The 20,986-nt window shown below is 48.7% G+C and overlaps 1 protein-coding gene across 2 annotated transcripts in view; it reads right to left on the bottom strand.

Moving 5' to 3' along the window:
* Window positions 1-20,986, bottom strand: part of Tns3 (tensin 3) — a 266,681-nt gene that overhangs the window by 222,189 nt on the left and 23,506 nt on the right. The window lies entirely within an intron of this gene.

Raw genomic sequence — 20,986 nt, 5'->3', positions numbered from 1 at the left:
GCGGCGTCCCTCCATCTGACACGAATTAGCCCTCCCTCCCCCGCCCCAGACCGCAGCTTTGAGAGCCCAGGCGAAGGCTGCTCGGCCAGACACGGCAAAAGTGGGTGAAGAAACGCCTTCCAGGGAGGGGAGGGGGGCGCCTGCCAGCCGCCATCTGACTGGAATTACCGACGCTTGGCTCGGGGTTTGGCTTTACTAGGATTTCAAACCTCTCTAAACACGCTGACCAAGAGGCTTAAAAGAATCAGAAACCGGCAAGCTCTTAGGCTTTGGGAATTTTAAAATCTTGACTATTATCCAGTAAACCCCGCATCTGTAATGGGCAGTATCTACCGGTAATTTACACTACCCGGCAAGCAGTACTCCTGGAAGGGAAAGAAGGAAAACGCTAAGGCAGGGTGGTATTTGGGGTCCTCCCCAACAATTTGCTTCTTCAACTAAGAAAAACAAGGAGGGCGACCTTGCTTGAGGAGGACGATGACCAGCAGGGATTTCAAACGACACTCAAAAGTAAATGACTGCCCAAGCTTTGCATCCTGGGTGTCATACTGCTCCTAGGTGCCATCCTAGTGCCATCCCTCTCCTAGAAAATCAGGACAAAACACAGCTCAACCCAAGTCCTGTGTTCCCATTCTAAGTCTGGGATTTGGGAAGAATATTAGAAACCTAGAGTTGAAAGACTAGGTAGGGGGAAAGCAGGCTAGTGCAAGGGTCACTTAGAAAAGGCAAGAGAAGAGACCCTCCCCCCAAGACAAAACAACACCTCTCCAATGCTTGAGGGACTTCCACAGGACTGTGTCCTCCTGTGCATTTTCACAGAGCAGTAGATCTCGCTTTCCACAAAATGAAGTTCTATGGCAAATCTAACTTATAACAAATGTAAAAGACTGCTTTGAAGATGGATGTGCTCAAGCGGAAGCCACTCCCTGAGATCTGTGGAGTGCAGTAGAAAAGACCCCTGCATCAGAGCCTCAGGCCAGTTCAGTGTATAGCCCTAGCAATGTGGCCCAACTGGCCTTGGCTCTTGGCCCAGCCCTTAAGCAGTTCTAATGACCTACTGTGTCCCAGAGCTCAGCCTCTGGGGATCTAACACTAACCTCAGATCTGCAAGTTCAAATGCCTTATATTGGGAGAGCAGTCTGGGTGGGCTGGGCAAGGCCTTTATGGCTACCACATGTGCAAATTCCAGTCATCAATTCAATCTCTCAGGTTCTGGCACTAAATATCCATCTTTCCGTTTCTGCGGTGGAATGGAACGGCTGCTTTTCAACTTTCAACTACAAATAAGCAAAACCAAAGATACCTCCTTGCCCAGAATGCACCTTTCTGGATTTCAGTTTCTCATGCAATCATCATAGGGCAGATGCACATATATTCTTTTTTTTTTTTTGAGAAAGAATTTTCAATATTTATTTTTTAGTTCTCGGCGGACACAACATCTTTGTTGGTATGTGGTGCTGAGGATCGAACCCGGGCCGCACGCATGCCAGGCGAGCGCGCTACCGCTTGAGCCACATCCCCAGCCCCTGCACATATATTCTTATCCCCCCACCCCATCAAATGAGATCATTATTTATCTTTCCCTATATTTATCCCTTCATTCAGTTTTCTGTATTCATTCATTACTAATTTTTTTTTCTACAGCTTCTTTAAACTATACTTCTCTCAGTCATATTTTGGAAGGAAAGAAGGAAAATGCTAAGGCAGGGTATTTGTTGTTGTTTGACAGAGAACTTTAGTTCTCTCAGTCATATTCCTATATACACATCTGTCCCCCAGGTAATTTAAGGATCCCTGAGAACACATCTGTACTGCATTTATTTTGGATTCCCAGCATCTAACCCCAGGGCAGTGTGCACAGCAGTATCTACTAGCTGCCCTAAAGGAATGTAAATTCTACTGCCTATCAGGGGGCATAAGCAGTGCAAACACTTCTTTCAGGAGTCAGCTGACTCTGCCACCACCCTTACTATACAGTGCCCATGGGAACAAGCAGGAGGAATCTGAATTTAGCAATAAACATCCCCAAACATGATAAACCTCCTTGAACAAGAGTACCAGGCTCTGTACTCTCTGGGTCCACTTGGTAAGACAGACACTGTGCTGCCCATGCCCACTCTATTGGAAGGCAAACAATGAAGAAGACTTTTTATTCTAGGGATGCCTGAGCCTATTTGTACATATTTAAAAGAGTATGTCACTCAGAAAATCCCTGCTCTTTATTACTGGTAATGAATTACATGCATGTGATACATGTCACAGTTGACAACAAACTGGTTGATCTCAACACTGCTCAATCCCAGGAAGAATCAGCAGTCACAGCCAAGGTCTCTCGGCCAAAGTTCAGAACAATGAAACCCAAGTGGACTTCCCAACCATCCCTTCACCAGCTGGAGACCTCCAGCCCCTTCTCCCTGTCCCCAAAGCCAACACTCCACACCAGCCTCACAGTCTTACTAGACCAGATTTCTTCTGCTCTGTGCCCTAGAACTCATTCCAGTTTTTCCATTCTCCTTTCCAGCTGAAAAAATGCCATTCTTCTGGACACAGCTGAAGAGTCACCTCCTACCTACCTGCCACCCCCACCAGACTAGTTAATCATCCCCCATTCCTGAGCAGACCTCATACATGGTGCTATAACCCTTCTGTGTGATCATCTGACTCCTGCCACCAGTCTGTAATTCCTAACCTTCGTCTGGGATTTTCCACATACAACACTGCGCAGGAGCAATAAGTGCTGCTACAGGAATGAAAATGTCCTTTGCTTTGCTCTACTTCCCCACCATAAATGTTGGTTACTCACCTCCCATGTCAGGCCACACCCTTCTGGCACCCTGGGAAGTAGTGGGGGGGGTGGTCTGGAAGTAGCACCAACTGGAGGAATACAGGAAAAGCCATCTACAGAGACCGACAAGATTCCCACCCAAAACCTGAAATGTAGACTCACCTCGCTCCTTCTCGGGGCAACGGGGAGCACCAAATTTCTGGCCAACCTTTGCTTTTCTTTGTGCTTTGCCACAATCCACGGTGCTAAGGTCTCATCTTAGCCTCTGACTGCACCTGGTCCCCAGCAACAAAATAAAGTTCTTTTCACAGAGCATGGAGCCCGCAGAGCTTAAGACAGACATCAGCTAACCAGGCATCAGGCCCAGAGGCTGCATCACCAGGCTGAGGGTGAAAACCCTGAAGAAACTGGTGACACAAAGACTTTTTAAAAAATGTGGTGCTGAGGATAGAACCCAGTGCCTGACATGTGCTAGGCAAGCATTCTACCAGTGAACTAGAACTGCAGCCCGATGAGATAGACTTTAACACCAAATATGAGTTTCCCTCAGAAAGGGCTGAGGGACCTCTCATGACCTTGGGTTGTCACTGGAAACTGGAAGATGCTCCCAGACATCCACTGCCTCACATTTTCACTCATCTACCAAAAAAATCATTTTCTGAGCAGTGTATGAGCTCAGGTTTGGAGGGAAGGAGTGAAGACTGACTTATCCCCCATCTGTACACAGCATTGAGGTGGGGCTGGGGGAGGGGGGCAGCAGTGTCCACAGGTAAAACTTGGATCTCGTGAGAACACAGGAGCATCCATAAGAACTCAACCAGTCAGCTGTGATGGAGGGGCAGGAAAGGGCCAAGAAGCCAAGGCCAAGGTGGGTCAAGCACCCTATTTGGTGAGCTCATGAATCATGGATGGCTAACACACAGGGAGTATTAGGGACATTTAAGGCAGACAGTCTAAAGAACAGGGTCCAGGGAGGTGAGCAGGACAGCAGGAAGTAAAAGGGGTGGAGGGGGACTCCAAAACAGAGCCAGACTGGACCCCAGGTCAAAGGAGGTAATAAGAGAGGAGCATCTTCAATGAATCTATTACATAAAATTATAATGCACCAGTGAAGGAGGAAGAGAGGAGGAAGAGTGAGCCACCAACAACACATCTGCAACCTGGAGGACAGGTTGTCCACCTGACAATCTCAGAGGACAGTCTAGAGTGTGGGCAGAGGTAGAGACAAACACTAGGTGAGATCCACTACGGGGGTCTTGCCCTCAGACAAGAATTGGAATTGCTGTGATACCTGAAGGAGTTTGAGGGCCCATGGGATGGAAGAGGTAACAGGAAACTGGTTACATACAGAAGGGTCCATCAATCAGGAATCTTACATGAAGAAAACGAGGAGCCACCTTTCTTACACTGGAGAAGGGGATGTCTAACAGGAGAGAGGAGAGCCTTCTAACCATGTTATGGCTGCAGGAATTGGTGATACTGTTGCAATTTGTGGTTTCTCATCTAGACAAGAGGTACATTTAGAAAAGAAAGGAGAGCCAGACCCAGCAGCGCAGACCTACAATTCCATCTACTCCGGAGGCTGAGGCAGAAAGATTGCTGCTAGTTCAAGGCCAACCTGTGCAACTTAGTAATAAGACCCTGTCTCAAAAAGGGCTGGGGATGTAGCTCAGTGGTAGAGTGCCCCTGGGGTCAACTTGAACATCAAAAATGAGATAACATTAGATTGCAGCCAATGATTATAATAAGAATTCTTCAGTCCTTCAGTCCCTGCTGATAAAAATAAATAAATAGGAACACAATGAAAGTCTACACAGTGTCAGAGTTCCTCCCCACCTGATGGGGGGATGGAAAAGGAGAAGAGCAGGAGATGGGCTCAGAGAGGATTACGGGAGGGCTGTGCATGGTTCCCATAGGCAAGTGAAAGCCACCTTCCACTTCTTGGGGCAGGACACTCAGGCATCACAAGCAGAGAGAACTCATACTCTGAATCTGTCTCTTTGGACACAGTATCTATGTAACCTCACAGCACAGAATAAAAGGAGGAAAGAGTAAGTCAAGGGGATGAGACAAGCCATGATCCATGCTACTTTCAGTTCAAAGGTGAAAAAAATGATACCCACACAAGATATTCCTGCAGAGAAGTATAACCTGAACCAGGTCATGAGTCCAGGTTGGCCAAGGTATAGAGCACAAATCCTTAGTCCCTCCAACCTGAGTTCAGAGAGCACCTCGCCTGGATGGATCTATCGCTCATTCCTGGCCGGGCACTAGGGGTCATCAAACACTCTAGGCAAAGGTGACCTTCTCTTCCCCAACCCTCTGCATACACATCAACATAATACCTGACATCCAGCCAGTCACGCTTCTGGTGGCTGAATGATGCTCAAGTGGGAGTTTCCACCTGCCTCTAAAGCACATGTCAAAGTATTTTGCATCTGGTATCAAAAGAGACTGTTTTTAGTGTTAAGAGTTTTTGACATTAATGAATGATGGCCAGTTCTCATCTGCAGTATTTTCCGTTTGGCCTTCTCTCCTTTTCCAAAGGCAAGGAGCTGGCCTGCTGAGCAGTGGAGAACACAGGTACCATCTCTGCTGCTGGCCTTACAGCTGGGCCTTGTTTAAGCACAGACTTGGGGGCACATCCCTTCTCTAGAGGCCTTCCCCCTCCTCCCAGTCCCTGCACAGCCAGATGGTGCTCCATCCCACATCCAGAGGGCAGAGTGCCTTCAGGACAGTGACCACATGTCCATATGCCCCGACTCCCTAAGCCCTTGAAAAGTGTTGCAGAGGTATCTTCATTCACCTAAAATGATATATCCTGTCCAGAAGACATCTGCCTCCTATTACACAGGCAATTCCAAGAAGGAGACAATGCACACGTAGGGGCAGAGGACATGTGGCGGCATGAGAACCCAGGAGTTCAAGGATTAATGGGGATCCACAAAACTGGACAAATAGGCAGCTGCTTTGCAATCCCTAAGAGGCAACACAGGCACATTCCATCACCCAGGGACATCCTAGGGACGATGAGTCCAGCAGTATTAAGGAGTAAAGATGCTCTGTGTGATGTGACTGACCCTGAGGGTGGATTGAAAGCAGGAGTTATCCATTCAGGGCGGTTGCAGGACAGCTGCTCAAGTCCCCCCCACACACACAAAAAAACACAAACACTGCTTTGTCCCTTACACAATTCCATTTCTCGTAAAAATCACCACAGGGGTTCACTGGGTCTGTGATGAATCAAAGTGCCCACTGGCCTCAAGCAAGGGCACCTCTTTCACCAATTTTACCAAAATGTCTTCACTGGCTACAAAGTTCAGGATGTCCCCAAGGGCGATGGGCTCATGCCAACTGGCATTCTGTGACAGTCACATCTTGGGGATTCTTTTAAGGAACAGATGGTGACCGCTGACATCCTCAGCGTGGTGTTCTTGCCAGCCCTGGAGGAGGAAAGGCGTTTGTTCTCCGCTTCCCCTCTGTCCTTGCCCTTGGTGTATTTCCTTCCCCCTGACTTTGAGAAGTGAAGAAAAACCGCTTTCCCTGCAAAACCCACCTCCACTATGTGCTTCTCCCCCCGCCCCCGCCACCCTCAGCTTCCCTAATCACGACAGCAACTGCTTCATTAAAAACATACAGAAAGAACATTAGGTGTCCCTTCACCCTGCCACCAGGCAGCTGTGTTCCTCCTCCCTGGCCAGCCCCATAGACAGAGCACTTTCCCTCTAGTCAAAGGAAGAGGACAAGGAGGGACTGGTAGAGACAGAAGCATCTTGGCTTCTCTGTCCCCACCTCGGGTGGGAGTGCCGGGTGCTCAGCCAGTGAGATGAGCTTCTTTCAGAGCTTCTGCAGCTTCAGCTCCTGTCCAAGGGGACACGAAGGTCACAACCTGAAACCCAGAGCCTAAAAGAAAGCAAATCCACTCACTGCCTCTCACACTCCTGCTCCTGTCTCCACCCCACAAATGCACAGAGCACCCCTTTTCAAGGTAAAACGGTCCCCACTACTATTGTCAAAATATCTGTGTCCCTTCGAAAATCATATGTTGAAATCCCAACCCCAAGGTGATGTATGAGGAAGTGGGACCTTTAGGGATGATTAGGTCATGAGCAGGGGCCTCATAAGGGGATAAGTGCCCATATAAAGGAAGCCCAGGGCTGGGGATGTGGCTCAAGCGGTAGCGCGCTCGCCTGGCATACGTGGGGCGCTGGGTTCGATCCTCAGCACCACATACAAAGATGTGTCCTCCGATAACTAAAAAATAAATATTAAAAAAAAAATTCTCTCTCTTTCTCTCTCTCTCTCTCTCTCTCTCTCTCTCTCTCTCTCTCTCTCTCTCTCTCTTTAAAAAAAATAAAATAAAATAAAGGAAGCCCAGTGAGAGATCCATGGAGCTTTCCACCCCAGAGGGACACAGCAAGAAGGTGACATCTATGAGCCAGGGAGCTCACAGACACCAAATCTTCAGAGGCTTCGATCTCAGACTTCCCACCAAAATGTGCATTGTTTACACACCACTCAGGGTATGGTGTCCAGTCACAGCAGCCCAAGTCGACTGAGGCACCCACCCAAATATAGTCTCCCCCTCCCCTGTAATTATCAAATTACAAAATATGATAAATGTAAATGAAAAGTTCACTCTGCACGTTGAAATGACCAAGGGGAAGGGAATTTGAAGCTTCAAAGGTCCTTAGTAACCTGCCTGAGGTGACAGGATTAAATAACCCCAGAGCGCACAGCCCTCAAGTCCCCAAAAGCAGGGATATGCTGAACCAAGTGGGAAATCCCTGAACCTCCAACAACTCAGTGTCCTCATGTAGGATGAGCTGCCCCATCCAATCCTAACCAGAAATGAGGAACAGGACCGTGTCCAGGAACGAGGAAAGACCTGGGCTCAGGACTTTCAGGGTCCTTCCCCACCCCTGGCCTTGCATTTCTTTGCCATCAGTGGACCTCAAACATGACACACCTGCATTTAGCTTACAAACAAAACCACAAAATCTGTGACTTCGGGCTTACTCTGAGACTTTCAGCAGAAAATGGTGAGAGGACATTCACTTCCTCTAGACATTCTTTACTGCTGATACTCCAATAATACTATATCAAGATGCTTAAGTGTGCATTTTCTAGGACACCACAGAAAAACTAGACCATGGTTCAAGCCTAGCTGTGGGCTGTTGATCCCTGGGAGCCCATAAGTATTAAGCATTGGTGCAACCCTCTGTATTCCTCCCCCATAGAAATCTGGGTGACTCAAGAGACTGTGGAAGGCTCCAGGAAAATTAATAACCAGCTCAGTCTCAAAATCCTGTGCCATTAGCCAAGGATTGGAATCCACCTAAGTGCCCATTAATGGCTGAATGGATGAAATGTGGTACATATGGTCAATAGAGTACTATTCAGCCATAAAAACAGAAAAGATCCTGTCATTTGCCACAACATGGATGGAACTGGAGGTCATTATGTTAAGTGAAATAGCCAGTTATAGCATGATTTCACTCATTTGTGGAATCTAAAAAAGTTGATCTCATGGACATATAGAGTGGAGTGGCTGGGGGTAGGGAGGGATAGAGAAGGTACAAAGTTACAATTAGATAGGAACAGAAGTTCTGGTGTCCCATCATGCTACAGACTATAGTCAAGAATAATGCATTGCATATTTCAAAATAGGCAGAAGAGAGGTTTTTGAATGTTTCTGACCACAAAGGAATGACAAATGTTTAAGGTGATGAATACCTTGATTGGATCCTTACACAATGCATACATGGAAAATCAAAATATAATGTTAGACCTGGGGTGTCACTCAGTGGTATTGTGTTTGCCTAGCACTCACAATGCCCTCGGTCCAATCCTCAGTAACACACACACACACACACACACACACACACACACACACACACAATTATATTGGGCTCCATAAACATGTATGATTATTATATGAATTCATTTTTTCAAATTAGAATGAAAACTCACTTAAAAAAAAAGAAGAAGAAGAAGAAGAAGCTGGGCACAGTTGCCCACGCCTGTAATCCCAGAGGCTTGGGAGGCTGAGACAGGAGGATCAAGGGTTCAAAGACAGCCTCAGCAACATCGAGACACTAAGCAACTCAGTGAGATCCTGTCACTAAATTTAAAAAAAAAAAAAAAAAGGGGGGGCTGGGGATGTGGCTCAGTGGTTGTGGTTGAGTATCCCTGAGTTCAATCCCCAGTACAAAGAAGGAGGAGAGGGGGGAGGAGGAAGGAAGGAAGGAAGGAAGGAAGGAAGGAAGGAAGGAAGGAAGGAAGGAAGGAAGGAAGGAAGGAAGGAAGGAAGGGAAGGGAAGGGAAGAAGAAGGGAATCCTGTACTATTTCCTCATGCAAGAGGCTAAGCACAGGAGGAACCAGCCTGACCTCTGATACCACAGTCAGTAGTACCACAGTGATGCTGGCCCAGCTGGAAGCAGGTCCCTTGACAGAGTCACACAGTCCATTACTGGCATCCTCAGTAAGCCCTGTAATTAGCCCTAGTCCTTTCATACCTCCCCAATTCTCCTCCACACAAAAAACACCCAAAATATTCACCTGCAAAGGCCAGCAAGTGATGACAGTGGGCCACATCTGGAACCTCACGCAGGCTCTTCTGCTGGTAAGACAGCACTGGGAGGTCCCAGCTGAGGGTCAGGCTAGGCAGTACCCGCCCACACTGCCCCTCAAAACTCCCTGGAAAGGCTGGTGAGAAACATCCTGACGTTGCACCAACTCCACCCCCAATGCCCAAAACACAAGCTTGGCAGTCCTTCAAAATCTCCCCATGGGTCTCTCATCTGCAGCTAAAGTAAAGGGACTTGGGGACAGGGAAACATAGCCTGGGGCATCCCTGGGTGGCCCAGAGGGAGGTGGGACAGACAGACTGCAAAAGCAAGAGTGCCTTCATAGAGGCACTTGCTGTTCTGTTCGCTGTGTGTCTGCAGGTTTATCATTAATCTCTCTGGGCCAGTTTCTTTCCCTGTTAATGGGGATGATAAAATCCTAATGACTCTTGAGAGGCTTAGGCTAGATGTAGCATGGAGGGAGCTCTGGTACAATTCCCACTAACCTTCCTTCCTTCCTTCCCCTACAGAAAGGGGACAGTGAAGAGAATTATGGAGGATTGTGTGGGAGGAAACCAGTGTCTGCTTTCTGACCAAATTGGGCTGTTTTCATCAACAGTTACAAGTTCTAGCTAATTAGTGGAGTTTTGTTTTTTTTTTTTTTTTTAAAAAAAAAAAAGCAAATGTTTTTGTTTGTTTTTATGACCACTGTGAATTGGAGGATGAATTTCCAGGGTGGACTGAGGCAGACAGGGCTGGGACATCAGGCACAGATCTGAGAAGCCACAAAGTGAGCACTAGAGCCTTTGGGGTTCCTACCACTGGTACAGGGCTACCTTCCAATTTCGCTCTTCCTGCACAGAGGCAAGCTGCAAATGCTATTGGCAAAGCTCCACGCTGGCCCTGTCCCATCAAAGCTGTGTTCAAGAGAGCCACAGGATGAACTTCAATAAAAGGCAACCTTGTGCTGCCACTTCAAAGGGTTGCATTGGTCCCTGAGCATGACGCTCTTACCTTAAAGCAATCCCTACTTTACCCAACTCTACCCCCAAGACATTTCTAATACCTGAAAAGCTTGTCTCCATATAAAACATGCCATGCTCTAATTCAGAAAAAAAGAAAAATCAAAATCTCTATCCACACCTGAAAAGCAGAAGAGGAATAGTCTCCAAGGTGTCTTTCCTGACCAGTAGCCAAGAACAGGCAGGATGCATCCTTTCTAAGCCTCAAGGGATGACCCCACCTGGCGGCACTGTCAGAATGAAACAGGAGGCAGCATGCAGAGGAGCAGGTGGTTACCTTGCTCCCGAGGCTTCTCAAGGCAAGTCAGTAGGGCTGCCACTGACTACCTGGCACACTGCCCTGGCCACATCCAGATGCTACATGAGGCACAGACAGCAAGAATACCAGTGGTCACCATAATGACCTGGTGAGGAGGTCAATGCTGGTCCCTCCAGCCACGTCATTGGGCCTCTAATGTAGTTAAATGGCACATTCACATCCGTGGCACGGAGAACCCCAGAACTGACCCAAAAGCAGGGCATTTCGCTGCCACTTCTGTGGCCAAAGGAGCTAAGGTGCAGATCTGAAGCGTCCTCCCTGGCACTGTCCGAGGTAGAATTCACATCATGTGCACCCCTGGCACACACGGCCACCTCCCACGAGTCTCTACTGTCCACAACTGGACTGAGTTCCCAGGACTGAAAACACAGTGGAGGAAAATCACTTTATCACATTCTTCCCAGAGCCTTGCCCTGCGCACATCCGCTCAGTGGAGTCTGGAAAGCCTTCCGCAAACAGCCCTGCATGGTGAGGCCAGGGGACTGTGGATGATGTCCGTGAGTCTGTTCCCAGCTTCCTGAAAAGTGTGTCATGTTGCTCTTATAATTTAAAAATAACACTGAATTATATCTATAGCACAGAACTGGCAATCCTCTTAATTATCCTCTATTAAATTTTTTTAAAAGTTACTCAAGCAAAGAAAAAGGCAATTCAAGTTGCCAGGACCGATGGTGCAGGCCTGTCATCACAGAGGCTTGAAAGGCTGAAGCAGGAGGATCTCAAGTGTGAGGCCAGCCTGGGCAACATGGGAGACCTCAAAAAATTTTTACAAGGACTGGGATCAGTAGTAGAGCATCACTGACTTCAATCCTCAGCATCACAAAGGAAAAAAAAAAAAAAAGGCAGTTCAAGTCCCATCTCCAGCCATCACTGTCCCCCAGGTTGGCAAGGAAAGGGATACTGGTGTGGGGCACGTCCTCAGTGTGCCAGGACCAGGGTTGTGCTTTTCATGAGCCCCTCAGCACTAGCCCATGAGTTGTTAGACAAACACTGTTTATGGAATGAACAAGTGTATAACTCTACAGAGACAGCCACCAGGGTTTAAGGTGACTGTCACTAGGACACACCCAGGGCTGGGCCTTTGGAATGCAGGGCCTGCTATCTGCTGCCCTTTGAATTTCTGATTAACTGGTTACCCCCATCATCTCTCTATTCATGCATTCCAGAGTTTATTGAGAGGGAGGGGGCAGAGACAAGATAAGCCTACAACCGGAAAGGGGGCTGTGTGATCCCTTCTGGATGAGGGAAAGGAAGGAGGTATGCACAAGCCCTAGCCAGAACAGGGGTCAGAGGCTTGTGAACAAATGTAGGATTTGGGGGAGGGGTGCATTGAGGGAGGAACTGAGGGTGATGACTTGATCCTAAGACACACAGGATGACTGCTACCTGGTGATGACTTCCCTTTCTTCAGCTGATCTGGGATTAAAAAGCAAGGGTACTGTTGGGGGCCTCCAGGGGTAGTAGTGAGAGCAATCCTTGAAGCACTGAGTATCCAGACATAGGATGTGCTGGCCCACTTCTGCTGAAACTGGTGGTGGACTGGGCAGTTGAAGGAAAGGAATAGGAAGTAAGGACATCTGTGACCATGGGAACAGAGCACTGCTCCTCCTCGTTCCAGGATGTTCTTTGTTATAAGCACAAGGCCACTGGGGACCACTCGACTATCCATCAGCTGGCAGGTTGCTCTGCACCTGCTGTGAGAGGTCAGGAAGGTGAGGTCAGAGGGACAGCAAGCCAAGGTCGCTGCCCAAAAGGAGTTCTCAGCATGGCCAAGTCTACACTGCCTCCACAGCCCACCCCTCCACAGTCCTTACCTATTGGTGAGTTCACTACTCTGAGCACCAACACACAGGAACTAAAACCTCCCAAGAAAACAAAGTCCAGAAGAACAGAACGACCCCTGCAGGTCGCCCAGAAGCACCATCAGGTTCCAGTCCAAGGTGCACACTGACTGTCCAAGCTGTGACCTCTAGTGGCCCCAGCTCTCCTCTCCTGACAGCAGCCTCCTGCATTGTCTTTCCCAGCAGCGGACAAACTGCTGTGATGCATCCATCTTTAAAAACCAACCCCCCTGGGACCCCTTCCCCATTCCTGGTTCATTGCTCCGTTCCCCTCTGGGCATCCTTAAGGAGCTGCCTAGAGCCACTGCCCCACTACCTTATGTGCTCCCAAATCCAGGACACCAGGTGTTTCCCCCATGCCAAAGAAACACCCAGCAGCCACCAACTTGCCACAGTTTGTCAGAGCCAGTAAGGGGCACTTGCCCCTCTCGGTATTCCAATTCCAGTGACCTGTGACCACATCCTCTCTGGATAGAATTTCTTTACCTGACCTCCAAGACCCCATGTCTTATCTCACTGGCCCCACTGTTGTCTCTTTTGGGGAGGGCCCTTGTCCCCTTACACACCTCCAAGTTTCCGGGGATCCAGGCTTTGTTTTGAACACTCCTTTAGGTGCATGTCCCTCTGAGCTGTTATCCTCCAGTCACCTGTCCATCAGCTGATAGCCTCCCATGTCACCCCAGACCCTCCTCCTCTGAACACCTGAGTCCTATATATCACCTGCTCCCACCTAACCTGGCTGTACCTGGGTCATCATTAAAGTCAACCTTGCAAATGAGAACTCCTGACTTTTGGCTTGAGGGCTCCTTCCCTGTACCCTAGGCAGCATGAGTAGCACCAGTTCCTTCCAGACTCAGGGCTACATGTGGGAGCTCCTTCTTTCCTTGTGGGACAAAGTCCATCAAAAAGCCCCATAGAGTAAACTCCAAACAAGACCACTTCCCTCATCTCCTCCTCCACAATCCTGGTCCATCAGTAAAACTGACCGTCTCTCCATGTCCACAAGCCAGTCCGATGGAACTACTTAAGACAGGATTCAGGAAGGGACAACACCCCAGCACAAATCCTCCTACCTCCAATCTACAGCCTTTAAAAGAAAGCCACAGTTCTTCTCATGATTGCACAGGCCAATTTAATCTAGCCCCTACCTCCCTCTGGTCTGGTCTCCAATCTGCTGAACTGGTTGCTGCAGGACATTTGCACATACTACTCCTTATGCACATAATTCACTTCTAGATCCTTGCCTTGCTTGCACCTCTTTTTCTTCATATATCTGCCAAAATGCTACCTCCTCAAGAAAGACCTGTGGGATGCCATATAAGTTCAACCACCTCTGCCAGTACTCACCTCCCCTCTTACCTGGCCTTGCGTTGCTTTGGTGTCCCTATCACAACCTAACATGATATCTTGAAGTCATTGCATTAGGGAAAGTCACCTCCAAGAGGGGAGGGACCCCATTCATCTAGTTCAAACATGCCTAAATCAAGTCTAAGAATTTATTGGATGATAAATGAATGAATGGCCCTCCTAATGGACTCTGGCAGGCAGACCCCCTTACTGACCTACTCAGGACTCTTCACATATTGATCAAAACATCTGTAGTCTCAACTCCACCTCCATCACAGCCATCCCCATCCACCCCCATGCCCCAGTTTAAGGACTGACAAGGAGGACCCCAGGGCTATTTGCCAAATGGATAGTTGAAGGAAGAAGAGAAATGGGTGGGAACAGAGACACCCACCATATTTAGATGGTCAGCAACGGCCACCCACCTCCCAACCCTGTGTCTGTTTTTCATAGAGTAAGGCTGATGGATGGAGAGAGCTGGGTGAACCACAGAGCCCTTGCCACAGTTAAACATGCAGACAAATGAGAGGACTGTCAGACCATAGAGATCCACGTCCCACAACAGACACACACTGACAGCAGGGTCTCCATGTACCTGTGGAGTCATTCAATATAAAACTATGCAACTGTTAAAAATAATACTCAGGTTCATATCACGTTCAGTGGCATGGAAAATGCCCAAAGTAGAGCAAGAAAATGACAAAAGAAAACCTGTAAGTCCACATCATTCTCATTCTTACCCTGTCCCAGTGCACCCCAAAGACCTTTGCTGTGGTGAGACTGTGATCATGCCTGAGTCAGGCCAGGTGGGGAGCGTGAACCCACTCAGCAAGGGGACAAGGAAGGGTTCAGTCTTTGAGAGCCTGAGTGAAAACCACTCACCGGATCAGCTCCAAGCACCAGGAAAATCTCCACCCACCATGTGGTGCTTCTTCAGAGTTCCTACCCACCCACCGCCCCCCCCCCCCCCCCCGCCGCCACGTGTCTGTTTTTCATAGGAGGCTCTGAGGTTCCTGCCCCACAGTAGATAGACAAGTCACATCACCCAAAGCCCCAGGCACACCACGGGGCCCAGCGTCCACATCCTGCTGCTGGACACCAAAAACGGACCTGAACAAATCCAAGTGCCTGTCCTCTGGAAGCTTCTGTTCTAGTGGGGAAACAGACAATAAATGCATAGACGGTATTCAAGATGTGCCAAACACCTACAGCAAAAACTAAAACAAAGCCAAAAGGACAGATAACCATGCCCAGCCTATGGGGGATGGGCTGCTCCTCTATCAAGGGTGATTTCATATTTTATTTAGGCAGATACAGAAGTGACATCAGAAGCATAAAGAACCCCAAGGTCATGGAGGGGGGGACAAGACCCACAGGCAGCCCACAACAGCCTTGTGACCAACAGATGATTTAGCCTATGACTCAGCCAGAGGTGGAAACGTTCTGAAAGAGTTGAGCAAGGAAGTGCCCTGATGCTGCATTGTGATTTAAAATCAAAGCCCCCCCCCCCCACTCCTGCTGCCTGGGACCAAGAAACTAGTGGCAGGAGGGAATGGGGGAAATGTAACAAAAAAACCTTCTGGTGTGGGTGGCCCAGGCAAGGGACAAGGTGGGTGGTGGCTGGGACCAGGTGGTGGCTAGACCCTAGGCAAAATCTAGAAGTGGAGGTCTGGCAAGGCTCAGCGATGGACTGGATGATTCTGTCTTGCTAAATTGTTTCCTATGCAGAGGGGAGACCATGGAGGGGAAGGGTGTGCACAGGAAGCACCACGTGGTGGGAGCCCCAGGTGTGGCTGCCTCAGATGCAAGGTCAGAGGGCAAAGGTCCTGGAACTCCAGCAGAGCCACCTGGGGCAAAGCAGCTTCGGGCCAGGCCAGTGTCCAAGCAACAGTAGAGGACATGCATGAATAGTTGAGGAATGATGTATGAATGAAAAGTCACTGGACAACGCAGAGTGAAAACACGCCACAGGCTCTGCTCACTCCACACCTGCAACTCTGAACAAAGACACGTCCACAGACAGGCGGATGCCCACACAGTAAAAAGGCCAAAGGGAAAAAAACACCCAGTAACTGAAAGATGAAGATGGTAGATTGAGATAGCACTACACAAATGCATGCACACACACTCATTACATACAGCAAGGAACAAACTATGACATAACCATTAATCCTCACATTTGCAGAGACCATGAAATAACAAGGGACAATTTCTGCTAAGGCATGTTAGCAAGAGGGGAAAAAAAATACAGAATGATATGTCCACAATGGAGCAAAGAAATTCAACAGTGTGTCTTTGTGAATAAAGAATTAGGGCCTCCAAGGACAGGGAAGCAGCCTCTCTGGGGACTGGGAGCAGGCCCCCTGCCTCCTGCAGACACGCACTCACGTGTCAGCCTGTTTTTATAAGGAAAAAGGAAACATTTGAACAGGCATTGAGAAGGGGTGGCATTGTTACCCATGCATATTTACCTGCATATTCCCCCCAACCTGTCACATTCTTCTGACATACCTAATTCATTTCTTCTTTCGTTATTTTTCTCCTGAGGCTATTTTGGCTGCGAGATAGACTCTAACAAAATAACAGGGATTTGACAAATAAAAGGAATGTTTAAGGATGCGTTAACAGCAATCTTGCCAAGACAGGAAGCCGGCTAGGGTTCAGCGCATGAGTGAAGGTGAGGAACAATTTGCCTGAAAACAGGAAAATAATAATAATAATAATAATAACAAAAAATTCTGTCTCCCTTTCAGAAATCAACAAGATGCATATATACACAGGTTCATGTGTATACACACATATATACAGATGCACACTTACAATGTACATACCTATGTGTGCACCTATATAACATGCATGCACATACACGCACACACACATGGTAAAGGCCAGCAGGTATAGTTCCAGGTGTAGGTCACCTGTTCAGATTCTCCTTGACTCCTGGGACACTCTTATAAACCCCACAGTCAGTTGGGCAGAAAGAGATTCTAGTGAAAAATAATGCCACCTGAAAGCTATCCTAGGGACACTTTTACATCAAAATGCAATTTTTTTAAATGAATCTTTTATCTATCTATTTATTTGTTTATTTATATGTGGTGCTGAGGGTTGAACCCAGGGCCTTACACATGCCAGGCAAGCACTCTATCACTGAGCCATGACTCCAGTCCAAAATGTGACTTTTAAAAAAAAAATCCTCTTAATAAAATAAAAGTTGGCTGTTCCAAGGAGATCCCCAGATTGATTTTAGTGCCCCCATCCCAAGATTTGAGAGACCCAAGAACCTACTAACAGTGCCTTGCGACCACGAAGCTGCTGGGGGCAGTGGAGCATCTCCAATCTGCTCCGTGGCTGGATGGGCAGAGCCTCCCGAGGCCAGGGACATACCACAGCATACCATTCCCAAGCCACTTCCAGGCCCGGCCAGGGGTGGGAGGATGAGGTTTCCAAGGGCTGCAGAGGAGACTCCCCTACTTCCTGCCAGGCCTACAGTGAAACCACGGCCTTTAGACCCAAATGGCAAAACTCCACAGCTGATTTGGTGCAGTGGTTCGGCTTCCTAGGCAGGAGGTTGCCTGGCATTTCACAGTGCAGGGATCTGTCCCCATTTGCCAAAGAGAAGGTCCCAGCTAAGACCTGTTACCTGCCCTCAATCCTCCTGTCAAGCAGTGTGATGCCTCCAAAGAGGATAACCAGGAGCAGAGCAAGCTGTGGGTAGCAACAGAGGCCACAATGAGGGCCCAGTTCCTATCTCTGTTGGCCAGTGATACAGCCCTGACCCCAGAACATGCCAGAGACTTAGGCCCACCTTGGCCACATCCTGCAAATGAGCACAGTCAGCAATGACCCTGGAGACCAACAGCATGTTTGGGAAAGTTCAGAAATGTCTCATTTAAGGGATGGATTCACTTCATCTTCGTTATTACTGACATAGAGTGACTGAGGACATGCATAGCCATACTGGGAGCTGGACCCTTGGAATGAGAAGTCATCTCCACCTCACCTTTCCCTTTTGCCTGGGCCCCGCTCATGAAAGAACCTCTTCACCCAAACACTCACTGTTTAACTACCCACTTCAACCCTCTCTATCCAAGGTGCTCTACATTTTAGCCTATCAAACACAAGAAAAGGATGTTCACAGTGTCTGATAAAAATGACTCTCCATTTCTGCAATGTCTTCCACATTGTGTGTGTGTATATATATGTGTGTGTGTATGTGTGTGTATATAGATATTATATATATATATATATATATATATTTATACACACACACACACACACACATATATACAAACACATACACGCACACACACACTTTACCTAGTGATCCAGTAAAGCACATACATATACCAATAAGTGGAGGTTTTATAGAAAACATTTGTTAAAAAATTGACTGAATGGGAGGATTTTTCTAGTTCATTTTTTTTTAAGTGCTGATTGATTTTTTCAACCTACTAATAATTAGACTTGCTCCGGGGTGTTTGGAAAGGTGAGGAATCTTTAATTATTAACAGGACTGGAGTGGCCAACTAGAGGAGGTAGAAATACTGCCCAATTCCTGGAACAAACCCTTCAACAAGAACTATTCCACCCCAAGTGCCATGAGGCATGCGTGCACTAAGGAAGGGATCGAATGTGTGCTTCAAGAGAATGTTCTCCAGAAATCTACCAACTGGAAGGATGCTCTACTGGGGGCAGTCTGAGAGAGAGGTGGGCAGAGAGATGAGCAGATCCTAAGACATCCCCCCCACCCACCCATCTCCATCAACCAGAGCCTCTGGACCACTATCTCTGAGAGACCCTCTGCTGTCCCCACTGGCTGGTGGGCATAATGGCCCTGCACACTGTGACCCTGCTTCCTGCAGATGAGGAGGAGGAAACTGCATCCAGTGTCAGAGCCCCGTGTGGGTTCCCAACATAAAAGGAAACAGGGAATTTGCTGTACTGATAGGAGCAGGCTGCAGCAAGCCCAGTCCCCAGGAGGATCAAAGCGGCTGCGCCACCTCCCAGGTAATCCCTGCCAGGAAGGCTTCCTCTGCGGCATTGTTTTCTTTACTTTTCTTACCCACCGGCAAGAGGCGAGGCACCCAGTCTGACACTCCCTGGTCCTGGTGGGCGTGGGCGCCCCCACTTTCCTCCTGTCTGTCCATCAGTCTGACTTCAAAGGGGCCGAGCCAGCACCCCCCACCCTGCATCAAAGCAGGAATAGAGGACAAGGAAGGGCACGGGGTTTTCACTCTAAAGACTGGGGTTGAGGCCTACCTCTCCATCATCTATTTGCACATTCCAACTGGTTCTTAGTTTCTAACAAAACCAGGACAAAAAAATGACAGCCTCCGTAGACCTGGGGTGAGGACAGGAAGAATCAACACAGAAGTGCCCACAGATGTCCGCCCCCACCATCTTCTCCTTGGCACCCATCGCCTCCTCCCTCTTGGGTAAGCCCAGCTCTTCCTCCCCAGTGTCCACCCTACCCACATGGCCACCCTCTGGGCTGTTCCCCTGTACACACCTGCAGGAGAGCCCAGGTCTAGGCACCAAAACAAGCCCTTGAGACCTGAGGTACCATCCAAGAGAGTGAGCAGGAAGGAGGTTTACATGACTTCCATGACCTCGCATGACTTCCCTTTCACATCCTGTGCCTGAGAAAACAAACCTACAGCAAATCTCCCCAGGAGGAGTCCAAGAGAAAGCCTTGGGAGGAGAAAGGATTCTGGAAACTTCCATGCCCTGGACTTTCCACATCTGTCATCGAGTCCCATGTTAGACTTTTTAAGGGACTTTATGGCATTGTTTGTCTTGGGAGCCTCTACCTCGATGTACTCCAAGGACCTCTGAGTGCTGAGCAGTACCTGGCTGCTGCACACCACCCTCACCCGTCCCAGGGCTGGGAGTACAGGGAAAGGCAGGGTCAGGGAGAAGAGGCCAGCCACCCCCATCCCCAACCCTCTCTGCCCCAAGATCCCCATCAAAGTCAAGGGGTCCCACAGACCCAGGTTCCAAGGGGCTGTCCTCAGGGTCCTTGCACCATCCTGGCCTGGGCTTCTCCCGCTGCCCCACCCCTGCCTCAGCCCATCCCAGGCCCTCCCTGCACTGGCTGCCCAGGTGGGGTCAAGGGCAGAGCTGCTGCAGAACAGAAGGCCCACAGGGACTTGAGGTGCCTTGTGGGCCTTGTCAAAGATCCTGATTGAGGGGCTGGGGATGTGGCTCAAGTGGTAGCGCGCTCGCCTGCCATGCGTACGGCCCGGGTTCAATCCTCAGCACCACATACAAACAAAGATGTTGTGTCCGCCGAGAACTAAAAAATAAAGATTAAAAATTCTCTCTCTCTCTCTCTCTCTCTCTCTCTCTCTCTCCCTCTCACTCTCTCTTTAAAAAAAAAAAAAGATCCTGATTGTGACCAATCAAGTCCAGTCTATGCTTGTGATCCACAACATGGCAAGTGGGTAATGACACCAAAGAATCACCCACCGTCTCCATTCAGGTGCCTGAAGGTCAGAAAGTGCAGACGCCTGAGCAGGAAGGTGAGACAGGCTGGTGAGACTGAAGTTATCACAGGAAGAAGAGTCTGGGATGGGGGCTGGGAGGGGAGGAAGGAAAGAAGGAAAGAGGCAAGTAAGATGGGGGAGGGGAGGGAGAGAGGGACACTAAGCCCAGGTGGCAAACTCCTGCATGGTGGATTTCACTGTCACCCCTGCATCTCCAAGGGGGCCTGTGGCAGAGTTGGGAGGTGGGGCCAGTCAGACAATTAAGTCATCAAGAAGGATCAATGCCTTCCCTTCCTGGCTAGATCAGTTACAGTGGGGATGTGCTGTTTTGAGGCGAGCTCCTCTAGTGTTTTGTCTCCTCTGCACACATCCACTTGCCTTCCACTTTCCACCACTCAATCTTGGACTTCCTAGCCTCCAGAACTGTGAATCAGAACAAACCCCTTTTCTTTTTAAATTACCCAGATTCAAGGATTCTATGATAGCAACATGAACACTAAAATAAAGAATGCTTGACAATTTTCATAATGGAAAATGCTGGAAGGAGGAAGCACACACACAGCCACGCCCAGCCCTAACGTGTGTACCACACAAGCTCCTCCACCTCAACCTGC

Source organism: Ictidomys tridecemlineatus, chromosome 2, assembly GCF_052094955.1.
Source record: "Ictidomys tridecemlineatus isolate mIctTri1 chromosome 2, mIctTri1.hap1, whole genome shotgun sequence".
In the NCBI taxonomy this organism is placed as follows: domain Eukaryota; kingdom Metazoa; phylum Chordata; class Mammalia; order Rodentia; family Sciuridae; genus Ictidomys; species Ictidomys tridecemlineatus.
The sequence above is the reverse complement of the archived record's forward strand: the minus strand, read 5'-3'. Positions and strand labels throughout refer to the sequence as shown.